The 19,444-nt window shown below is 42.5% G+C and overlaps 1 protein-coding gene across 4 annotated transcripts in view; it reads right to left on the bottom strand.

Moving 5' to 3' along the window:
- TRAK1 (trafficking kinesin protein 1) overlaps positions 1 to 18,632 on the bottom strand; it is a 118,416-nt gene extending 99,784 nt beyond the window's left edge. For 3 of the 4 annotated variants that reach the window (XM_075827093.1, XM_075827094.1, XM_075827098.1), the window contains exons 1-2: positions 18,362 to 18,632; positions 1,998 to 2,192 (exon numbers count right to left, since the gene is read on the bottom strand). The gene's annotated coding sequence lies outside the window, so the exon portion shown is untranslated. The remainder of the gene's footprint in view (positions 1 to 1,997; positions 2,193 to 18,361) is intronic. The other variant, XM_075827091.1, reaches the window with a different exon arrangement.
- Between the last annotated feature and the right edge of the window lie 812 nt (positions 18,633 to 19,444).

Raw genomic sequence — 19,444 nt, 5'->3', positions numbered from 1 at the left:
CAGGCAGTAAAATCATGTAGTAGCAGGCGACTAGACAACTGATGACGTATCCATAGGATAGGTAATCGGTATATGATCGGTGGGGGTCCGACACCCGGACCACGCACCGATCAGCTGCCTCCGAGCAGAGGACGTCCATGACGGAGGCAGATGGCCCTGGTCACGGAATAGCGTCTGAGCTGCAGTACTACAGCTCTACTCCTATTCAAGTGAATAGGAGTAGAGATGCAATTCTGCAGAACGGCCGCTATGCAGTGGTCGGAGCCATCTACTTCCAGCTCCAACTACTCCATACCCTTCAAAACATCCGGCGCCCGGAGGCAGCCGGAGCGGATAATCGGTGCAGGGTCCAGGTGTCGACCCACACCGATCATATACTGATGACCTATCCTGTGGATAGGTCATCAGCTGTCAGGTCGTGGGAAACCCCTTTAAAGCAGAGGTCCACTTCTCTCTATATAACTTTTCAGAGTCATCTAGGAAACAACTTAGAGTTTTTCAATAACAATGTTTTAAAGTAAGAGGCTGAAACGGCAAGTACAGCACTCCTTACCGATTTTAATTACGTTAGTACAAAAAAAAAGTTTTCTTTTGACCTAACCCCCCAGCGTTTACCGCTATCCTAAATGGGAATGATCTACAGAACTGTTGAACCAGAGCATGCCAGTCCACATAAGGAAAGTCATAACCACAATAAAGTTTGACACATCGGCAGAGAAGTGAGATGGATCAAGGGGAATGGGTGTATGTCTACATTATACATAAATATCTGCAAAAACCTTGGAGACAACCTCTATAGGCACTGTAAAGGATGGCATAAATAGTTATATCCAGCATCTAAGTATAATTAGAAGACAAAGATCTCACACAAAAAGTCTACATGGACTGTACAAGAGGACAAAATTAGGACCCAGTATCCTGCCTAATCCTTATGAGTGCATGGGAAAGCAAACAGAGGTATGGGCCTGCCCCATGCACCCCTATGGGTGGCCCATGACGCCTATGTACAACACAAACCTGTAATACCGCCAGGTGCAAGAGGTCTTAGAGTTTGAGCCCCAATGGAACAGGAGTGGATGTGAATTAATACATTCTGTGTACAGCATTGTGGAATATGTTGCGGCTATATAAAAACAGTTGAAATTATTCACTACATGTAAAAAATCAATATAAGTGAATATAATGTAAATCTTTAAAATAGTAATAGATGAATACATAGAATGTCAATCACAACAGAGAAACAAATGAAAGGGTTTTATTCCCATCTCGGGTTTATTTTTTACTTTGGCCAGCTGAAGACCATAATATACATAAACAGAACCTACTGGTGCGGTCAATTCAATATTCTTACAAGGATTTTTGGTCTTCTAGTGTTTTTTGGCAGCTCCATGTTCCCACGATCATGACCATTTGTGGACAATACAATTCCCCTGTCACTCACTCCAACATGCACGCTTCCAATGCCTCTGTATTCTTTGGGAATAAAAACACGCTGCCTACTTGTGACAACCGGCATGGTAAGCGTGATTGCCACAATCCCTGTAATCCCACAATCCCCCTCGCACAGTGAACGTCTTGATAAGGGTTCAGCAGCTAAGTACCATATGCAGCACTATGGAATGGATCCCGGGCTACTGAGCATTCTCGGGAGTCATCCTATAGACTTGAGGAGGGCTGCAGTGAGGTGGACGGGGCGGGAATTACTGTGCATGTTCTGGCATGCGCAAACCAGAGTTCCAGGCCATCTCTACTGTAAAATTATGCAAGAACGGTGCAAACGCGGCCACTACTGCTTGCCGTAACCATAGACAATGAGTGACAAACAAAGAGGAGCCTTTGTGGAGAGGAATCTACATCTGGATAACAGTACAAAAAATAATGTACTTGCTAAAGTAAATCTATTTACATTATCTATCATATTAAATAGGATTGCAGAGATGGGAATACCACTAAGCTTTCTTCTTAACTTGTGTTTAATTAAATACATAAGTACTTACGGAAGTATTTCAAGGTCTCTTCAATTTGTTCAGTGGTCAGGTCAATGTTGGCATCAGGAGAGATGAGTGGTGTTTGGAGCCAGTCGTCGTGATCATACCCATAGATGGTGTCGGCTCTTAACTTGTAATGAGGCAGCTGCTCTTCCAGCAGACTGATGATTTCAACTTCCGGAAGGTCAGTACTATTGCACACATCTATATGAAAAAAACACAGGGATTTATGAGAAAGTCAAAAAGATACAAAAATGTTGCCTAGTGAAGTGACCAGTCCTGTTACCTTATATGACTTTGCCTTTCACTTTCGTAATGTATTAATACCAAGCAATGTTTCATCGTATGGCAACTACAGAGTTCACAGGGCAAGGACTATACAACACCATAACTACAAAAAAAGTAGCAGTCCATATTCTCTCCATCTCCATCCACCAGCAGATGTACAATGTTTTACAATATTAAAAGGGGTTCTCCGGGATATATCTTTAATTATCAAGCCCTCTTATACTGTACTTTTCAACATAATGTTGGTTAAAAAAAAACGCTCTGCCGCCCTAGGGCACTCACTGAACGAAGCTCCGCTTGATGTAAACATTGCAGTGGTGCGCAGGCCATATATGACACCTCCCTCTTCACACAGTCTGTGCAAAGCACGGGTCCACCCATAAATTGCACAAAGTTCCGGAACACCTTCATAACTTCTGAACGGCTCGAGGTAGAGGGTTGAAATTTGGTGTGATTTAATGGGGTCATAAAATCTACCAGTTAATGCAAAAAAAAAAAAAAACACCCCGACCCCCTTGGGGGCGGTGGGGTGGGCAGCAAAATCTTAAATGGAATGAGGGGGATGAGTGGGGGCTCATTTCAAAGCTCTTTTCAATAAAAAACCATGCTGCAAACGATTTTGAGATAGGATTTTTTTTTCGCTGAAATACTTAACGTTAAAGTTCTCATCTTCGTTATCAGCTACCGCCGCTGTTAGCATTACCTAAAATGTAACGCACGGGTAAAATCCGAAATATGTGTGGGCGCGTGTGCGTGTGTCAGAGCTTGGGAATGTCACATCAAGGTGACTTAAAATTATTAAAATCGGCCATATCGGTAGTAGATTGTGAAATTCTGAGAGCGCTAATACGGAGAGTAATTTTCATTTTGTACAGGGTGGGTTTTTTTGGCGTTAACTGCTAGATTTTATGACCCCATTAAACCCCATCAAATTTCAACCCTCTACCTCGAGCAGTTCAAAAGTTAGGAGGGTGTTCCGGAACTTTTGGTGGGCACTAAAGTAAAAGTTCCACTCCGTCTTTAGGACAGTCCAGGGTTGGGCTGCCTTATGAGTCTCATTAGCTGCCAGCTGTTAAGGCTCCTTTAAGAAAGGTGTGATCTATTCGCACAGGGCTCCCAGTCTGAGGAAGACAGGTATTGCCAGCCTGTGGGAGTCAGAATTTCTGGTAAAAACACGTTTGTTGTGATGTGCTGGGCAGAAGGCCTTTCAGCCTGATAGATAGGGTAGCCATTTGTTTAGTTAGAGGCTGGACGGCCTAGGGTTTATTTTGAACGGTTTTGTAAAACCGCCTTTCATGTATGAAGACAATAAAGCTGGTTGCAGCCAGTTTTAAACCGAATCCACTGTGTTGGAGTGAAAATTCTTAAGTTTGCCAACCATCTTACCCTGGAGAAACTTGGTTAAACTTACCCCGAGTTGTCACAGCACATATATATGTGCAAAATATTAAAAAACGTTTGGATGTATGTAGATAAAGTGTGCCTCCAGCCAAAAACAAATACTGCACTTGAATCATTGTGCACTATAAAGGTCAGTTCTCACTGAGTTTTTTGGCGCTAATTTTGAAGTGGAAACTGCCATGCCAAAGACTTCTGAAAATCGCCCCCCATTGACTTCAATGGGAGCCAAAGGACTTTTTTTTTTTTTTAGCCACTCGCGGGAAAAATAGCAGCATGTCCTTCCTATCAGAAGTTCCGCCTCTGACCTCCGATTGAAATCAATGGGAGGCAGAAAAAGCATTTTTTTGCTGCATTTTTTGCACGCGGTCCTCAATGGCCACAGGTGAAAAATTCTGCGAAAAACACTGCGAAAGTCGCAGCAAAAACAGCGCAGGTAGGTCAAAATCAGCCTCAATTCCCGAAGGAACTTTGAGGCAGATTTGTTCTGCCTGCAAAATATTCCGGTGAACTAGGCCTAACTATGTGGAGTCTTACTTTGTAAGCTCAGCTCGTGCCGTAGGTTTCTTGGACAGAAAGTAGCTGTCTCACAGTTACATCCGATCAGCCATATCTGCTCTCAAGGGAGAAATGTGTGTGTCACTTAGTCACCCAGAAGGTCTTCACTTTTCCCTCTCTCATCTCTGGCAGTCAATTATAGTAAGGAAACCTTTATACAACACGCATGAACAAGTCTATGTCTGTAGAGGGTGATACATGAAATGGGTGAAGAACATATAACCTTTTTAGGTCACATGTTTTTTTTTTTTCAAATTTGACAGAGGCTCCATATAGCAGCCTGTGTATGTAAAGAAAAGAAAAGTCATAATTTATAGTACAATATACCATGCCTACATAGGGTAGGGTATGCGTAAAACAAAATTCAGTTATGAGTGACAAGCTAAAAACTAAATAAAACAATTAGCTAAACCACCAAAGATACTAAATATTAAACTAGGAACAGAAGTCAAGCCAAAAGTGTAACCTTCAAGTTTTTAAGATAAAAATTGTGCCAAATGAACAGGTTAAGTATTTGTGAAATCATTCTTGGCAAGGATTTGGGACGGACGCTGCAGAGAATTGCAGGATTGTGTTACACAAAATAAAAAAATAAAAAAGGAAGCAAAATACTGTAGCAGCTTTGTATTTGTATATGGACTGATATGAACTAGTTAAAGTGCAGGGTTCTCATAAACCATGCCAGCAGTGCCCAGAGATAAGGAGGGAAATGGATATGTCCCCATCATATGACATCAGAGCAACTGCATGAGATGCTTCTGCTCTACGGATACACCCAATCATTGCTCCTCTTCCTCCATATAATTATTACATAAAAACAAAAAGACAATAAAAGAAGTTCAAAAAAGGATCTACCAAAAATTATTATTATTATTGATCATGTATTAAAAGGGAAACGGTCAGTAGAATTGGAGCCACTAGATATTCCATTATGCAGCTGGAGTGTAGTGTTCCAAACCTACCTGCCAACATCAAAGTAGCTTTCAGCAATTTGCGTAGCCCCATCAATTTTAATAGGGGGCTCAACGGAGACTACAGTGGTTGAGAATCAGCGAGCATGCATCACAGGACCCTCCTTTCTACTGTTAGGGATGGGTCCCAGATGTAGGACTTGCATCGATCAGGTATTTATGGCATATCCCATGGACAGGCCATAAATGCTCAAGATAGGAATACACCTTTCAGCTGAGGTTTCCTGTGAGTAAAATGCGTTATGGAGATTAACACAGGCTGCAAAAATGTAGAAGCCATACTGTAACAGCGAAAACTGGGAGCGTAATAATATTCTACTGACAGAGACCACTACAAACACTATAAAATAGCCGGCTTCTTATTTTCAGCTTTTTGTATTTGAACTTCTATCTACAATGTTATAAGCAATGTTTTACTTACTCATTTTGTGTATGTAGTCAGTCTCCTCTCTGACCCCTCCCGTCTCTCGTTCAGATGGTTACATTTTCCCTCCAGCTGTCATGCCTACTGTCTGTCTAAACACAACACATGCGAGCGATGTTGTTGGTACGGAGACCACCGGTCACATGGGGCTATGAATTTACTGACTAAACATAGCTAAAACAAAGCCAGATCACTGACTAGGCCTTGCTGAGCCACCAGTTCACCGACTAAAATGGCTGCCCTTCTAGTTTCTGCCAATTCCTTTTCTAACAGACTGACTAATGCAACGCAGCAAGTCTACATTCCTCTGCAGAGATGTACACTGATGTAGATCTCCTATAAAAGAACATAAAACATAAGCTGCCAGTATAAGTATTTTGTGATCAAGTTTCCTTTATCTCATAATAATTCACAGAAGGTTAAGGGGTTGTCTCACAACAACAACCCCTGTCAATATGCCCTTTGAGGACAGAAGAATGTCACAAAGTTGGTCCCCTGCTCGGGATCCCCTCTATGAACCAAAAAGGATTCTGCTCTAGCGGACCCGGCCACCATGTAGAGCTACATTTCCCTTTTTCCAGCCACTTCAGGGGAAAATTCTGGCCAGATGTGGCTTTCCCAGGTAAGGGCAGGTGATAGCCGGAGGTTAAAGGGGCTGGACCCAGTTAAACAGAATTTACCTTAAAGAGGATGTCACCAGATTTTGCAACCCCTATCTCCTATTGCAGCAGATAGGCGCTGCAATGTAGATTACAGTAACGTTTTTATTTTTTAAAAACGAGCATTTTTGGCCAAGTTATGACCATTTTTGTATTTATGCAAATGAGGCTTTCAAAAGTCCAAGTGGGCGTGTATTATGTGCGTACATCGGGGCGTTTTTACTACTTTTACTAGCTGGGCGTTCTGACGAGAAGTATCATCCACTTCTCTTCAGAACGCCCAGCTTCTGGCAGTGCAGACACAGCCGTGTTCTCGAGAGATCACGCTGTGACGTCACTCACTTCCTGCCCCAGGTCCTGCATCGTGTTGGCCACATCGGCACCAGAGGCTACAGTTGATTCTGCAGCAGCATCAGCGTTTGCAGGTAAGTAGCTACATCGACTTACCTGCAAACGCCGATGCTGCTGCAGAATCAACTGTAGCCTCTGGTGCCGATTTGTCCTCGCTCGTCCGACACGATGCAGGACCTGTGAGTGACGACACAGCGTGATCTCTCGAGAACACTGCTGTGTCTGCACTGCCAGAAGCTGGGCGTTCTGAAGAGAAGTGGATGATACTTCTCGTCAGAACGCCCAGCTAGTAAAAACGCCCCGATGTACGCACATAATACACGCCCACTTGGACTTTTGCAAGCCTCATTTGCATAAATACAAAAATGGTCATAACTTGGCCAAAAATGCTCGTTTTTTAAAAATAAAAACGTTACTGTAATCTACATTGCAGCGCCTATCTGCTGCAATAGCAGATAGGGGTTGCAAAATCTGGTGACAGAGCCTCTTTAATGAGTCAATGATAATTTCTACCTTAAAGGGGTTTTCCCACGAGAGACATTTATGACATATCCACATGCTAAGCTGCTTCCGTAATTGCCATTCACTACTATTGGAGTTACTGAAATAGCATAGCTCAGCGGTTTACGTAACTCACGACCATATAACCTTTTTCATGGTCGGAATTCCCCTCATTCAGCCGCAACACAGCGGCTGAACAGGGTTTAGGGGGCCCCTTTCTGGAGATAGGTGCGAGACCCAGATGTGGGACCCGCATCTGACATTTATCTGCTCCCTGTTCTGTCCCGGCTCTGCCTCTACCGTTTCACAGGACCGTGAAAAAAGGTCCTTTTGTCGGTCGGATTTCACAGCCCGACCATGGTACATGTGAACGAGACTCCTGGCATCATAAGCATATATGGTGCTAGGAGTCCCTGCTTCGCCACGGAACTGCTGTTCTGTACTGAACAAAATGATACTGTATGGAACAGCAGTTCCGCGGGAAAGCAAGGACTCCTGGTATAGTGCCACACCCCCCTGTAGATAGCGCCACACCCCCCTGTAGATAGCACCACCCCCCCCCCCCCCCCCGTATCTCCCTCTAGGAGCGGAAACCTCAGCTAGAGCGTTGCCGACACTCTGCCGTGGATTCCGCTCCTAGAGGGAAACTCAAACGTCTGTTCAAATATGGACAGTGATGTCAGGGGCTCGCTCTAGAAGCTGAGTCCACGGACAGAGCATCACAAGATCTCTGGCCGGGGACTCCGGTCTTGAGAAAGCCCTTGACGTCACTGGCTACTTCTGGAGCAGAATCCCCGGGCAGAGCATTGCAGACGCTCTAGCAGGGGATTCCGCTTTTAGAGGGAGCCCCTGACGTCACTGTGCACATACGGATAGAGACGTCAGGGACACCCTCTACGAGTGGACTCGCCAGCAACTCTGGTTGGGGATTCCGCTCCTAGGGGGGAGCTATAGTGGTGCTATCTACATGGGGTGTGGCCCTATCTACATGGGCACTGTAGCACTATGTGGGCTCTGGCAGTTTATTTGTGGGCACCATGGCACTTTATTTGGGCACTGCAGTGTTTTCAGAGTGTTGGGACAAAAAAAATAAAAAATAAAAAACTGTCAAATGAAATCAGTTTTTTGTTTTTGTTATTTTTAACAGCCATGAAAAACGGATGGCAAATGGATGACAAACTGCCATTAAAAAAGAAAGACTGACTGGAAGCGGATGAAAATTTGGAAACACACTGATGCAAAATGCCCATGAAAAACTGACAGTTGGTGGTGGTTATGGGGATATTATACGGTGTCGGGGAATCTATAGGAGCCTTATCCTATGTGGGGACTGCTATAGGGGCCTTATCCTGTGTAGGGGCAGCTATAGGGGCCTTATCCTATGTAGGGGCAGCTATAGGGGCCTTATCCTGTGTAGGGGCAGCTATAGGGGCCTTATCCTGTGTAGGGGCATCTATAGGGGCCTTATCCTGTATAGGGGCAGCTATAGGGGCCTTATCCTGTGTAGGGGCAGCTATAGTGGCCTTATCCTGTGTAGGGGCAGCTATAGGGGCCTTATACCATGTGGGGGGCACTAAGGGGTCGTTAGACTGTGTGGGGGCAGATTTACGGCATTATACTGTGTGGGGGCAGCTTTACGGGCATTATACGGTGTGGGGGCAGCTTTACGGGCATTATACTGTGTGGGGGCAGCTTTACGGGCATTATACGGTGTGGGGGCAGCTTTACGGGCATTATACGGTGTGGGGTTCAGCTTTACGGGCATTTTACGGTGTGGGGTTCAGCTTTACGGGCATTATACGGTGTGGGGTTCAGCTTTACGGGCATTATACTGTGTGGGGGCAGCTTTACAGGCATTATACGGTGTGGGGTTCAGCTTTACGGGCATTATACGGTGTGGGGTTCAGCTTTACGGGCATTATACGGTGTGGGGTTCAGCTTTACGGGCATTATACTGTGTGGGGGCAGCTTTACGGGCATTATACTGTGTGGGGGCAGCTTTACGGGCATTATACGGTGTGGGGTTCAGCTTTACGGGCATTATACTGTGTGGGGTTCAGATTTACGGGCATTATACTGTGTGGGGTTCAGATTTACGGGCATTATACTGTGTGGGGTTCAGATTTACGGGCATTATACTGTGTGGGGTTCAGCTTTACGGGCATTATACTGTGTGGGCTTCAGCTTTACGGGCATTATACTGTGTGGGCTTCAGCTTTACGGGCATTATACTGTGTGGGCTTCAGCTTTACGGGCATTATACTGTGTGGGCTTCAGCTTTACGGGCATGATAATGTGTGGGGCACATAAAGGTCATTATACTATGTAGGTGCAACTATGGGGGCATTATACTATGCATGGGGAGGCACTATAAGGGCATTATCCTGTGTGGGAGCAGCTATACGGGCATTTTACAGTGTGGGGGCCACTAGGGGTCAATATACCCTGTGGGGGGCAGACTCAGATGTTTTTAACCCCCTGTGCATATTTGGGCCTCAGCGACGCACAGCAGCAAGCTACCTTGAGCCCGACTCATCCCCCGCCCGCACAACTGACGTTATTTTCGATGTTGCAGGGACATATTTTTCGAATGGAGCTTAGTACCGACATCTAACTACAAATGACGTTGACATACGTCAGATGAAATGGGGCTAAGTACGGTAGCCAAAAGTGGCTCCTGGGCTCAGAAAGTTTGGGAACCTCTGCAATAATGTAATCTCTCCCAAAAGTGCCCACTCGGCGCTATCTGCCTGGCCCTGCTGCAAGTAAGATTGCTGTCGCCTGCAATGTCGGAGACCGGCTGAGGTGGAACGGGCCAAGAGGGATGTCCGAGCACGCAATGCATAATGGATTATAGATTCTGTTAACCTGTTACCTGCCTGGGAACAGGTTAACAGAAGTTTCAATCAATTCAATATACATTTTTCCAATTGTATTTCTGAAAAAGTATTTGCAGAGGATAAAAGTAGTGAAGTTATATTATTATAGTAATATATGTCAAAAAGTTATTTATATAAAAGAAAATAATTTATTAAATTATCTCTTGGTATTTTTTCAATTTATTTAAACAGTAATAGGAAAATCAAGATTCAAATCAAAAAGCGCCCATAGGGTTGGAAAAAAATATATATATTTAGATCTAACTTTTTGGCAAAACCACCCAGCCGAAACGTTTCAAACCTTATTTTGCCTATTTCTGAATAAACCTCATCTGCATATCTAAACGGAACGCTCCAGTCTACCTCTACAGTGTTGATGGAGTGGGAACTCTAGCTACATCACCCGGAATACACACAAAGTGCCACAGATAATATAAATTGCTTTTTATAGAATTGGCGGGATTCTCAAAACAAAATGCACCCATAACAATGGAGTACATGGTATGTGCCAAATTTCTGTGTTTTGAACACCTTTTCCACCTACCTAGGAAAAGGACGCAGTTGTCGTGAAATGCTCTAAATTGGACAAAGATGTCCACCTTTTTTGAGGAAAACATTGGTGTATATGTACTGCACACATGAGGTGGCATTAGGAAGAGAAAAGCATCTAAACATGTTCGGCGAGTTGCACCAAATTTATCATACACCATTCTCTTAAATGTAGTGCCATTTTCAACACTAGGGGTAAATCTCTCCCAATATGTGTGAGTATATATATATATTTAATAAAATCACATGCAAACATCTTGTGAGTGGACACCTTTGAGAAAAAACAGGAACTGTGCAGCTTTGTTCTTAATTTGCAAAACGGAACCTATTCTTGGATGTGGGCCATGAATTCAATTATCAGCATCTCCTGTATACACACACCTGGTTACAACGGCAGAGATAGATGGGTATTATAACAATGGCAGCCAACCCTTCTACTCCTATCATCTTACACAGCAAATACATGCACGGAGTACGCAAATACACAATCATATGTGACAGGGACAGTACAAAGAGCAGGTCCCTTGTCAGGTAGTGAGAACTAAAGGTTACCCTCGAGCGGTGACAAAAGCAAACATTACCGCCACTGCAGCGACTGGAACAGAGTACTGCATCTCAAGCATTAGGGGTGCAAATGTAAAGGAGGGAACCCCCATATTCAGGGGCTCCAAGTAACAATGTTTCTGCTGAAGTATCAATCTAGTTCTGGTATTATTAACCAACAAAGGTTTCTTCAGGATAAAAATTAAATCGATAATTTTAAGTGCTTTTATTTCTTCGGCGACCTATGCAACTGAGAACTGAAGAGTCCTGCAATCTGGGAAGTGTCCTGTATTCTAAGCAGAAACCACATAATGCAGGACACTTCCTGGATTGCAGGACTCTTCAGCGCTCTTTTGCATACGGCAACCGGAGAAATAAAAGCACTTTATGGTTCACGATGGGCTGACTTAAGCAACAAAGGTATGTTTGAAAAACGATCATCCTTCCCTATATAGCGGATTTAGCGAATTGGGAGTTGAAAATGTGATGACAGACTCTCCTTAATATTCCATTTTGTGCCATTCCCCAATATTCTAGGAGACGACGGTTGTATTTACACAGGTTGGTAATGGTGCAGGAGAGGATTAGAATCATGAAACACACATATAGGGAAAAAGATTATGAGCCCCGTTGGGTCTAATGTAAATGATGATAGTGCTGTATAAATAATAAGAAACATTTCAGTGCCATAAAAATGTACACCTGCAAAATCCAGTTCCAGTGCACCTGCTGTGGAACAAGTAACGCGGAACACAAGTACTAGAAAATAATGTACGCTTTCCTATGAATCTAAAAAATAAGTACCTGGAAGCCATGTTTGCGCTTCCCTGGAGCAGGTTACAATCTGCACACCGTAGCATAGCATAATCATGCCGGAGATTGTAGTAAAATGCCACCTAGTGGTCAAATGTGTATTACGCAGTGCATTTTAATACATTATTGGAGATTTATTAATACTGTCCTAAAGTTAGACAGAATAAATCTACACCATACAGGCAGAAACTGCGCCAAATTTATCACAATGGCACATACTGTAGGATAAATTTGCAGAATCTTGCTAGACGCGTTTCTCTTCCTTACACCACGTTTTGGTTGGTGTATTTTACCTTAATAATACTTTCTCTCCATGTTTTCTTCTGCACAGCGACACTCCCAGCCACCCGCTGTGCAAAGAATTGCAGCGCATCAACATAATTCATTCAACACATTCCCCCATGCGGCTGGGATCGCTTTATTCTAGGAGTATGTGAACACAACGGATTTGTTGGAATTTGAGGTAGATCTGCAGCAAATCGTGCGTTTTTTTGCTGCGAATTTCAATGCGGATTTTCATCTTAAATCACATACATTTTTTTCAACAAGTAATAAAGACGCAATCATACGCAATTTAAAAAAAAAATACAAATAATGCAATGCAGATCAATTTCCTGACAGAAAATGTCTACATCACACCCAGTTTGCCGATACCGTAAAACGCTGCAAAATTTCCGTTTGCAATTCTGGACAGAAATTCCCCAGCTATTCTGCAACGTGTGAATAAGGCCTAATGATGGTGGGAGGTCTAAACAGACCCCTCTAATCAATAAGGCCCCATGCACACGACCGTTAAAAAAAAACAACAAAAAAAACAACGTAATTGCGGACCGCAATTACGGACACGCACGGTTCGATTGGTCGCGGACACCTTTCTGTATCGCTACGGAAGGGTGTCCGTGCCATAGAACCGTGCCGTGAATTATGGCGCATGTCCGTGATTACTGGCACGGCCGTGTGCACGAGGCCTTAGTGACGGGATAGAAGCAAGTAATCACAGCAATGATTTTATCATTTTAAAATGTTTTGGGCATAGAGAAAACCCCTTAAACGAGCCAGCTAGAATAAGATGGCTCAGCTGCAGATACCCTGCTTGTTGACAGTTTCCACAAGTGTTTGTTGCCTTGTTTTTTACACATTTTCAAAAAGGAGAAAATAACTACAAAAAAATTACAACTCTGTCAATAAGAAAAACAATAAAGTTATCTTGAAATGTGCCAAAAACGTAATCAACAAGTATATCAATATAAAAATTTAAGGAGACGTAGTTTACACCAGATATATTATGAAAATTAATAATGGCATAAAAAATGCCAGTCTTACCAAATGATGGCTTATGTGTCAACTCACCCAAAAGAAGGGCAGACATACACACCTAAAAGCCTATATTCCCTCATGCGGACTGTTCAAGTATGTTTTGGGACCAAAGTTCAGGACTGGGAAACGTTGACCTTCACATTGCCAGTAGTCACAGTCACTTTGTGACCGTGTAAATTAAGCTACTGATTAACCCCTTACGGACCAGACCATTTTCGCCTGGAGAACCAGAAAAGTTTTTTATTTTTTGTTTGATGTAGCTGCAGTGCTTTATGTAGGTGCCATTTTTTTGGTACATTTATCTTATCGTTTAATTTATAATCATTTTTGTTTTGAAAAAAATGCAGAAAAAGGTAGTTCTGCTGCAGCTTTTTTGATTTTTATATTTTTTACAGCATATACCGATCATAAATGATGCTATCAATTTATTGTGCAGGTTGTTATGGTTGTGACGATACCGAATAGGTGTAGAATGTTTTTGTTCTTACATTTAATAATGTTCATTTATTGTAAAAAAAAAAAAATATAGCACTTTTTTTTTTTTAATTCATTTTACTCTTTTTTTCATCCAATAGGCAGATTTCTTATTTTGATTTCTGTTTTTTAACTTTAATGTACTAACATTTATCTATATACCAGTACATTAGCCACAGTACTGATAGTAGACAGGCAGTGGTTAGGGCATACTTGGGTATGCACTAACAGGAAATATGGTCAGACAACCCTGGGGCCCCTTATCTGCACATAGAAGTTATGTTCCTCAATCGTATTACAGGGGTTCCCTGTAATACGATTAAAGAGGGGTCTCCCCTTCACGCTTTCCCTTTAAAATGCCACGAATAGCATTGATTGTGTCATTCAATGGCAGAGATCACAGGCTTCTATTCGGGTATGTTCACACGGTCTATTTTCTAACGTTTTTCGGGCCGTAAACGCCCGGAAAAATCGGAAGCAGAACGCCTCCAAACATCTGCCCATTGATTTCAATGGGAAAAACGGCGCTCTGTTCCGACGGGCCGTTTTTTTACGCAGCCGTTTTGAAAAAATGGCTGCGTAAAAAAACGGGCGCGAAAAATAAGTGCAGGTTACTTCTTGGGACATTTTTGGAGCCGTTTTTCATAGACTATTGAAAACAGCTCTGTATTTTCAGAAGTTTTTGGTTAAGCGTGTGAACATACCCTTACAGCCGTTGCCCTGCTTCTCATCGCACGGGCACACTGGCTCTGCCCACGCGATCAGCATGACGAGTAGGCTCGTCCTGATGCTGCAACGTTCTGCCGTTTATGACGAGCGTACTATTCATAGGTCGGCAACGAGTTAAAATATTATGTAGATAAATAGGATAAATTGTTACATCTACGGTAATAAAACACATTTAAAAATCAGTTTCAAATCCTTTATTAGATCTAAATTAATATTGGATGGGTATACAAATTTTAACGATCGTTACTTATTATTGTGTAATTGTTGATATTTCTCTGTGAGGCCCATTGAATGAAACAGTCTTCAATTATAACACTGGACTATTACATTGGGGATGCAGCTCGACCGAGGTGCGTCTGCAGCCGAAATGACGTAAAAGATGTAAATCAGCGTGGCTTTTTAAATTCCCTACAGGTAAAAGCACTTTCATTGACAATTGCAGCACCGTAAACTGCTGTCTAGCTGCATAACTGGCCATTAACAGTGAAAGTGCATCTACATGTTGGGGTAGTTTCGTTCATATCGCACCTAGGACTCGGTACATCTGAAGTGAGAGAACCCGGCCTTAGTCCATCAATAATATATTTAAAAAAAATTATTGACGTGACAATCGGTTATTATTAAAAGGCTCTCCAGCATCCTCCCAGTTTTTTTCCTGCACAGTGCGGGTCCCGTGCACCTGCTGTACATGGACATGTAACACAACCTTTTTAACTTCAATGAGCTGTGTTGCAATTCCAGACCTAATCGGCCAATGGGACCATCGATGAGCAGAGAAACTATCTAAGGGGTTTCTGCAAAACAATTTTCGTGGGATCGGTAGGGGTCCTAGATGGCCACCTTAATCAATAAGTGATGTCATTTCGCCATCACTTTTCAAGATAGGAATATCCCTTTAAAAGATTTAACAATATTGGGATGGGGGAGATTTATTAATTGATTGTCCAGACTTAGTAACTGAGGAGCAACTGATGTTTAAGTGACAAACACTCTGTAGACGTGGGGAAGGTGTAAACAGTAAGACACATTTATCAGTAGCTTAGTGGAAACGATAGATCAATCAAACGGAGTTTTCAAATTGATCCCAAATGGTGTAAATTACATGTGGCACACACCATGGCAACACTAGACAAAACTTACGCCATTTTGTAACTCTCATACGTGTATGAAATATATAAAGATTGTTGCACATTTCGTAAAGCAATATTAAAATAGTGTGTGTGTGTGTGTGTGTGTGTGTGTGTGTGTGTGTGTGTGCGTGTGTGTCTACAACTTGTGCTCAGAATGCAAAAGAAGCTGCTGTAATTTTATGATTATTAAACCAGAGTTATGAAGGAATTATGGAAGACATTCCCAACCTTTTTACCACAGAGGACTATTGTAAAATGAGAGATCTCCTGCTGTTTTGCGGTGTAACCCTATCCAGGTTCGGCAGAACCCTGGATTAGGGCTTGTAATATTTTTTGTCTTTATAAAACCAAAATAACCACAAGAGGGCAGTCAGCACCTATGATAGGAGTTTACATTACTAGAGAAACTTTTCTAATCCTCTTAACTTCTATTACTTCTATTTATTTACATATATTTATAATCCAGAATTTGACAAATGAAAGTATAATTCAATATCAGATTAGTAAATTATTGGATAAAATAAAATCTTTCAAAAGAAAAATTATTACTGGAAAAAAAAAAATTTGCCCATAGCCATAATTTTAGAAAACAGTAATGCTGCAATCCGGTTGCTTTGGGCCTTTTGCCTGCACTAGTTTTCATAAAGGCGAAGTATGTGCTTTCATTGACAGTGGAAATGGCTCCTAAACGATACCAAGAAGACTATATTTGGGGATTTGGGGATTTAGCTACCGAGCCGTATAGTGGGATCTCTTACAACGCAACATAATTACTACAAAGGAAAAAGTTAAAAAAATAATCACATTAGGAGGTGGATTACAAAAACATACGGAATAAATTTACCTGGAACTGTAATCAGAATAAATCCTGTACCCCAGGCTGTTCCTATGTTACAGTAGATGACATCCAGCTAAACTACAAACTACAAACATTACATGGTCAATGGCCTTGTACTATGACACTGAGTAATAGTACTGTAAATTATAGTGATGCCCTGTCAGCAGAAAGGGCAGCTGTTACATTAGCGCAGGCCAGTGCCCGGTGACTGGAATTATTACTGAACGTCTCACACTTTCCTTGTATGTCACAGGTCAAAGCTTGCAGTTACGGGGGGTTAATCACAAGAACGCCAGCTTTCGAGGATGTAGACAAGTGGTAGGCAACCTTTCTTGTGTGGATTTTAGATAAACAAAAAATATTATATATATATATATCAATGATGAAGTACTCCGTGTGCCATGCAATCACGAAAGTCACATATGACAAACATTATGTGACCTAAACCAATTAATCAGTTAAACTTACATTACTGTGTGACCCTCGTACCGGAGCTTCTTTGCAAAGACGTTCGACCTTTGGTGCATACGAGGCTACTGAACACCAGCTGTGGGGGCACATAGGAGAGACCGCAGCTACTGAACACCAGCTAGGTGGAACTGCATACAGGAGAGACCTGGATACTAAATACCAACTAGGGGGAATGGCATACAGGAGAGAGAGAGCAGCTGCTCAACACCAGCTGGGGAGGAGTGCAGCACAACGGAGAAACCTTGGCTGCTGAATACCAGCTTGGCGGCACTGCACACAGAAGAGAGAGAGAGAGCGCGACTACTGAACACCAGCTTGGGGAGATGGGTTCACAAAGGAGACACCACAGCTACTAAACACCAGATTTGGGGTGTGCACATAGGAGGGACGGCAGCTACTGAACACCAGCTTGGGGGGTGCACTTAGGAGATGATGGCTACTCAACACCAGCATGGGGGGGGGGGTGCACAGAGAGGTGCCGACTTTTGCTATATTTTTTTTTACAGAGCGGTTACTGAACTCAGTCGTTGCGGCCCTGATCACATGGAGAGAGAAGCGCTGCATTATGCGCTTGGCGACACCAGGAGAAAGTGTAGTGCTGCATTGTGTGCTTGCCAAGTATTCAGCATGTTTACATGCACGTTGCGCAGAACGGCTGGGATAGGTAGTTCATAGAAAGCAATGTATGTATCCTGTCAATGTAGTAGCCAGTAGGTACAGGCAAACATTTTTAGCCAAAAACATTTTATAGCCGTCGGTCTCAGGCTTTTAACCTAAATTAATTTGCACGTTCAGCTCAGCCAAACGAGCATCTTACTTCAATATAAGGGAGTACATAAGTAGGTGCCAGACACATTTGACACCGCTTATCTACAAGGAAAACGAGGTATAGATTAGGTTTGACTCCAACCTGTTAGATCCATCTTTGCATCTGCCAACGAAAATCAAATGTCCTTGAATGGTGTTATGTTGCAGATCCCTGTACTGCAGGTGGATGGGACCTGTGTCATGCATAGAAACTCCCAAATGGGCTCCTGTTCTGCCTTCTTAGCGGGGGTCCCAAAGGTCAGACCACGCTCCCACACGGATCATGAAGTTAGCGATATGCTATTACTTCTTAAAATGGGAATACCCCCTTAAGACCACAGTATATGGTGGTCTATAGTATGCCTACAGAGAAATTAATTAATAGTAAAAACAAGGAATTGCAATAATGCTGTTCCCTAATATAAAACTGCTAAGCAATTTCCTCTATGATAATGTACAGTACATTGAATGCAAGCCGGAACAACAACACAGGAGTTCAGGCAGTTCACTTTCATTCCGACTTTCTTAGAAAATAATGGTTTCTAGCCCGAATAGTTTAAATAATTATGTCTACATTTTATAGTCCATTTGCATGTAAATAGACTATTCAAGGTCATGACAAGGGCATGTGGCAGATTCTATCCAAATCCGAGGTCACAGACACGTTACACACCTGTAATGGTGCCGGCATCTTTGTATGCGCTCTGACCCAGCGCATCTTCAGGTCGCACAGCTTCACTTACATAGTGCTCTTCATGAATGCCTGTGTCACAGGCTAGGACTGCATTGTCACTTAATGGCGGAATGGGCACGATGACGGCCGAGGTGTCGTGTTGCACAGCTGTAGGGTCCAGCTTGGCAGGTTTCACGGGAATGTGCAAACTGCCATCAGTTGAAGCAGTGACAGGGCCGTGGTCTAGTAGTCCATAAGCTTTCCCAGTGTGTGATTGCTGGTGTCACAGTCCGTCAGATGGCTGTGGGGGAAAAAAAAAACAATGACACTTGTGTTTAGTGCATGTGTTCCTTACATGTAGCAGATAACATACATGTGAAACATACAGAAAAACATCACAATATTGCTATATCAATCCTCTTCTAAATAATTAATAATATGAATGAGTGTGTCAATAAATGTCATAGTATCTTTAACCCCTTAACGACCAGGCCTATTTTGGCCTTAAGAACCAAGCATTCTTTTTCATTCGGTCATTGTCATAACTTTTTTATTTTTCCGGTCGACATAGCCGTATGTGGGCCATCAAAACAACAGAACCTCAATAGACGACATTCCAAGTTAATGGGTACCGTTAGGCGCAATTCGTATCCATTGTACTACTTATGACATCACTGCGCCGTTATCAGTTGTAGTATTTCCCATGTTGAATCCCAAGTGGCTCATGACCGTGCTGATGCATTAAAAATGGGAACTCCGCACTCCAAGGTATTATGCAATAAGTGATATTTTATTTCACATATAGAGAAAAGTAGTAATCCAAAATTGGTTTAACTTTTTGGTCTATACATCCGGCCTTCTTCAGACACTAAAAAAATTAATAATATACACAGAAATCAAAAATAGTAAGATCAAATCCACAAATATATACATATATACATTAAATATGAATCTCCCCTAGGCTTAGGTGGAGATTAAATCGAAGTTAACATACTGGTATACAGTAGTTTATCTATAGCGAGAGCTATTGTACAATGTATGGATAATTTAGAAATATTCATAGTACAAAATGTGTTTATGGGA

This window comes from Rhinoderma darwinii, chromosome 5 (assembly GCF_050947455.1).
Source record: "Rhinoderma darwinii isolate aRhiDar2 chromosome 5, aRhiDar2.hap1, whole genome shotgun sequence".
Taxonomy (NCBI): Eukaryota; Metazoa; Chordata; class Amphibia; order Anura; family Rhinodermatidae; genus Rhinoderma; species Rhinoderma darwinii.
Note: the sequence above shows the minus strand (reverse complement) of the source record. Positions and strands in the feature narration are given on the sequence as shown.